Consider the following 6,323-nt stretch of genomic DNA (forward strand, 5'->3'; position numbering starts at 1 on the left):
GTCCACACATGGTTAAGTAAAGATTCAGACATGTTTAGGCTGCCGTTAATGAAATTGAGTCGCAATTATTACTTCCGGATCAGTACCCACAAAAGTAGTCCCAGTCTATATTTAGAGCATTGTTTCCTCTCTCGTTTCGGTAGTGGTACGCAGCTTAGATTTTGGGCTTTTGAGGTATAGATTTCAGGAAAATTAAATTGAAAACTCTTTGTAAAATGAGCATCAATGAGTTTCTCTTCCTACTGCTAAAACTGCTTCTCTGTTAGATCCAACTCGCGAAAAAGGCGCATAACATATTCCCATGTTGTTGTTGTGGGAATAACGCCATTTTTCAGCACGTGATAGGCTATACATGGCGGCCAGTATAAATAGTGGCATAAGAAACTGGAGAAAACCTCGGGAAGAGCCACCGACTCACGAGAGGCTAATGGCAACCTTTCTCATATACACACATAGACCGACCCCGAGACCCGAACCACGTGGATCGAGATGAGATGGCAGTGATTGGTAAAGTCGAGCGCTTTAGAACACTCGGCCATCCGGGTTCCCGTTTAATTCCATGTAGTTTAAAATTAGCATTTAAAACCTTAATACTTACGTGTAAATTCTTCATTTCTTTTAAGATATGTCACCTGCTGTGATACATCGCCAGCATTGAAAATTATTTTCTGTCGGAAACGTGTCATGCCGTTTTCATAGATTTGTATGTTTTGAGTTTAAATGAATGCAGCCGGTGTTACTATCCATCAAAAATAATAGTAATACAAAGTTTATGTAAGTAACAACTCAGATTTCGTTAGAGATTTTCAATCACAAATACATAAAAGTAGCTAGAAATACGAGGCCTCCAAAGTTGCATATTAAAACTTGCTGGTACTCTGTGACATGTGAATGGTTTTAAGATTGTTCTTTTTGAATTATTTTTAGGCAGCCATAGTCAAAAAAATTTCCTTAATGTTATTTCGTCTGTTTTGCTTTAATTTGGTTTCGTTAGATGCCTCAAGGAGCAAATCTGAGCAGCTTTGATCATTAATGAAATTGTAAAGCCGATGTAATAAGCCTTTCCCAAAGAATTTATTAATTTCTTAGAATTAGTTCGAAGATGAAATATACCATGGCACATGCTCATAGGTAGAGAAAAAAATAATGAACAGATCACAACAAACAAACAAAAAACCCCAACCATGTTGCCACTTGCACATGGACGTAAGCTTATGGTGCTTTAGGTTCGTTGATATTAGACACACACACACACACACACACACACACTGTTTACTCATATTCAGCGTGATGTTGTGAGTTTGAGCCCATTTTCCAACAATAACAAGAAAAAACAACTTGCATCTTTCAAATGCAATTAATATTACAGTACCTTCGGTTCTTTGATTTTCAGTCAAAACACACAAACACACACACACTCGTGCATGTATATACACAGGGCGTTTTTACTGCAGACGAGTTTCAAATATACACTTAACAGATCTTAATTTCCAAAACTTTGATACATCTAGTCCACAATCGTTAGATCACGCCTCTTTTTATTAGCGGATTGATTATTCAGATTGGTTTTACTGGGTTTAATGCCATTTTGCAGCACATGATTGGTATATATATGAACGCTAAATTGATACACTTTGGATGACCATATGCAAATATAATACTTGTACATACATTTGCATACATATTCCACGCAAACTAGACCAGCAAGTAGATCATCGCTTCTTTTGTTTTTTTCTGACACTACCGGTAATGTCAGGGGAGAAAAAAGAAGAAAAGGCGGAGATCTACTTGTTGGTCTAAAACGCAAACGTGCATCTACATATATGTATTTGAATAACATCACATCAAATGCTAAATTCATAAACATAAGATAATGTCACTTACTTCCAAACACACATGCATACCATATACATGTGAGATAAAGAGGACAAAATAGAAGGTATGATGCGAGAAAGTGACGTGATAACTAACATACTTCTGGTCCAATAATATTCAGGGAACATAATATTCCTGATAAACTCCATTTGTCAATAAATCGAACAAGGTCAGATCCATAAGGACATAGAACACAATTAATTTTACTCTATGTTCTCTACATTTCTTTCTCAATACTTCTTAAATCCCTAAAAAATGCATAAATATAACTCTTCTGTCACCACCAAAATGAGAGGAAGAAATATTCTAAAAATAGACTTGAACTACATCTATTGGTACTGAACTGGATGTACTAATTGTGACCTGATTCCTGACAGGCCCAATTTGTTATGGCCAATTTTAGTCAAACTTTTATATTTGCATGCCACACCTATCTCAATTTTATACATGAAGTCTTTTTGAATTTTATTACAAACAAGACACGTGACACCATTCAGAAAGTGTGTAGTGCTGGTGTTCCACAGGGTGTAAGTTTTGGTCCAAGTGCTCTTGAGAAACCAAAACTTAATTTGCTATATCTTCCTTAATTATAAGAATTTTTCAATGCAATGAAAACCTGAATGTACAAGGCCTCTCTGAGAATATGTTTACAATTTGAAATTATTGATAAAGGAAATTTAAATAAACATTTAAATTTTAAAAACTACATTTTATTGAAAATATAAATTTTCATACAAGTTTTAAAATTCAGTTTGACAAATTTTAGACAGCAAAGTTGACTAATACATGGTATTTAAAACAAATGGTAGCTTAAGTCTGTACAAGTGATATCATTTTTCCCAGGGGTAGCGAAGCAACACAGCTCATAGTGATTTTGGCAGCAAACCGCAATATGCCTGTCCAGATGCATATAGGTGTAGACACTAAAGAAACAGTGACAGGTGCTATGTTCCACATATTGTGTCAGGTACGTAGGCAGTTGTTTGTATAAGTAATAGCGCACTCAGATTTAAAGTTCGGATGGGACCACTACCATGTTGTATAGCAAAAATGCATTCCATTTCAATGTCAATAACTACAAAAGGTGACAATGGGATAGGAAAATACAGTTTCTAGGGAGGCTCTACCTTACTGAAAAATGGTGTTATTCTCTCTCATGAAGACCTAAGCCATGTCTTTGTGGTGCTATATATCAGTGTGGTGATATGAACTAATCATGGTCACTTATGACAGTACACTTCACATGTCCTTATGAAACCTTGCTATCACCACCGGACTACTGGAGAGCTTCCAAACTGATCCAACTCTAACATTTTGTTCCAGATACAATGTTAGACCTGAAAAGATATAACATGTCTCACTTGATTCTAGAAAACAGTAAGATGTAGGTAAGTGAATTTAAAATGTGTTCGATATGGTGATTTCAAAATAACATTAAGGTTGCAAGCATGGGAAAAATATTAAACATGACAGACTGACACTCAAAAAGGTGAAGCGATGACCATGTATTAAAGTGATAAATTCATCCTAAAAATATATGGGGTTTCTAGAAGCATATTTAGCCATTTACAGGTTAAATAACAAAACAGGTAGACTATGTATCATAAAGTTTAAGGTAATGTTGGGGCGGTGAGGTTTGATCATTGGTGCAAACATTAGTACATACCAGTATACAGGAAAGTCAAGCGACAATGTACTAAATTAAAATATATGACTATAAGCAATCTTATTCATGAGGGAAATAACAATTTTGGATATTGCAGATGAATACAGCAAAATGTGGCCACACAGATCAACTATAGATACCAATAAATCCTATATCGTCAACTAAATGTGAAATTCTGATCCCCAAAACGTGAAAACCAGGATGGACATTTACATATGTGGGACATATACAATGTACTTGTTAAGATCAAACGTGCAAACAAAATTCAAATGATCTGTTTCAACATTTATCATTAAGAGTGTTGGTTACCAATTATTAAACTCAATGATTCAATGGAATCAGATATCAGCTGATGCTACAATACTGTACACTGTCATAGTACTAAATTGAAATATGTTATCATACATAGGCCTACTCATGATGAAAATAACATTTTGGGATATTTTCAGCGCACACAGCCAGAAATGGGCCTTACAGATTCACTGTATGTACAATGTCAGCCTATATGATGTACTGAATGTAAACGTTTGATCCCAAACATTCTAAAATATATGAATATTTGTTCATGTGGGATATGTAGCTATCGCAAAATCAGTTGTACAAAGTTAAATTCAAATAATCTGTTTGAATATTTCTTATGCAATCTTTAGAGTGTCAGTTAACAAATATTATTAGTAATTAATAATGCATAAAGCAAGATGGATCATCAGCATTCCCATAACATCATATAGGCCACAATGCTGCACTACACCAATCAATATCGTAACCAAACTGAACAATACAATGGAATGCATTTTGTGTTCAACTTATATTATTTTGCTGTTTTCTTACATCCAAGGGTAATATACATGGGGAAAGTATATTTTATCCCTTTGAACTGTATTTCATTCTGGGACGGTTTAAAATGATTTAGTAGAGAACTTGACTAGGTTCTAGTATAAAGTTTTCGTCTCTGTCCTCTCACTAAATACCCTATAACTATGTTTGTAAAAAATTACTGAAGGCCATACAAGCAGATATGTGTTACTCAGGAAGTGACCCCATGATAAACACATAAATTAACTGCTTGGACCCCTAATAAATACTTTGAATGACCAATACAAATTGGAATTTTGTCTTCGTGTATTTTAAATGATGGTCTCATTTTGACTTACAAAGATATTTTCTCTGACAAAATTTGACAAATATCCAACATTGGAACTTATATATGGTGTAGGAATATCTACATGCTGATATCATTTAATATCATTTCAACAAATATTATATATTTTGGAGTAAATTTTTTAATCTTTTATATTTCTTTTTAAATTTCATTTAAATTTTTCAAAATAAAACTTAACTTTTTATTTCTAATTTCATTCTACTGTTTTTCAAAGTCAATATACATAACATATTGAAATTTCATGTGTCGTTCATTAATAATGAAGATTTAATACCAATTTAATCTTTACTCAAATACTGCACTGACAGGACATAGCACAATTAATTTTGTTATATGTTCTCTACATTTGGTTCTCGAGACTGACATTTCCACTGTGTGACAATCAGTACAAATCATATGTTAATCTAAAAATACCTTCACGGTGAAGTTCTTGCCAAAGGTTTTTTTGAGAGGCTGGACTGTCAACAGAGCAGTATGTAAACAGAACACATATTTCACTTCCGGATCATCACCATGGCCTTATTACTGACTATGCACTATCGCCGAAATACACATGGAAAACCACACCTGAGCTCATATTCTCAAGAATAAACAATGACCTTTAAATCCCTATCAAAATCGCATAAATATAACTCTTCTATCACCATGACAATGAGAGAGGAATAAATGTTCTAACAATAGACTAGAACTACCTTTGTGAGTACCGAACTGGAAGTACTGAGACCTGATTATATAATCATCGGTTACTATCTTCCATTTGGATCTGGTTAGAAGAAAAGAGAACAAAATGCTAAATTTGAACTGGAGGTTTACTTTAATTGAATTGGTACCTCACCAAAGTGAGGCTTCAAAGAATGGTCTATAGACTCATTAAATGTTCCTCTCCACGGTAATCTTTAGTAAAAGGCGAAAGATTAATACGATGTGAAGAGAAACCAGAGTAATCATTATACTTTCACGCTTTATTTTGAAGAGAAATAGTTTGAACTTTCCAAATGCTTTTGTAAAGACGATAGTGGAATGGTGATGTCTACAAAGATCCAAAAGGGTCATAGTTTTCAATATACAGTGTCATTTTGCTATTGGCTATTTTGAATTTCAGTGAAACCCATTTATTTTCTTTATACTGGTAGAAAGGATACTAATTAATATTTCTATATTTCTTGTCGTGGAAAAGGCAGGGGGAGTTAATTTGACAGTAAAAGGGATGTAATCCACATTCGTTAGATGTTCGAGTTATCGAGATGGATTATAACTACCTATTTATACATCAGGAAAAGATTACTAATTTGGAAAAAAATAACAGGTGTTTTATTCGTATAGGAAATCAAAATTTACTTGAAGAAATAAAATCCATTTTAGATTCATGCAACGTGTGGATGTTTCAGATGTTTGGGATATCATCTGTCTTCTCCGAGGAGAGCAATGTAGACCTTAAACCTGGCATATGTACTAGCAAACTAGGGTATGTTATACCAAGCTTAGACCATTAACTGTCTTTATTGCGTTTGGTACAATTCCAATAGGTGGTCCACACATGGTTAAGTAAAGATTCAGACATGTTTAGGCTGCCGTTAATGAAATTGAGTCGCAATTATTACTTCCGGATCAGTACCAACA

General features: G+C 34.1%; 1 non-coding gene across 1 annotated transcript; it reads right to left on the minus strand.

Annotated features, from left to right (window-relative positions):
* Positions 1 to 5,531: 5,531 nt before the first annotated feature.
* Positions 5,532 to 5,647, minus strand: LOC149777119 (U5 spliceosomal RNA). The gene has a single exon (XR_016416385.1). It is a non-coding gene; the product is annotated as a U5 spliceosomal RNA (small nuclear RNA).
* Positions 5,648 to 6,323: the final 676 nt, after the last annotated feature.

This window comes from Sinohyriopsis cumingii, chromosome 18 (assembly GCF_028554795.1).
Source record: "Sinohyriopsis cumingii isolate HCF-2022 chromosome 18, ASM2855479v2, whole genome shotgun sequence".
In the NCBI taxonomy this organism is placed as follows: Eukaryota; Metazoa; Mollusca; class Bivalvia; order Unionida; family Unionidae; genus Sinohyriopsis; species Sinohyriopsis cumingii.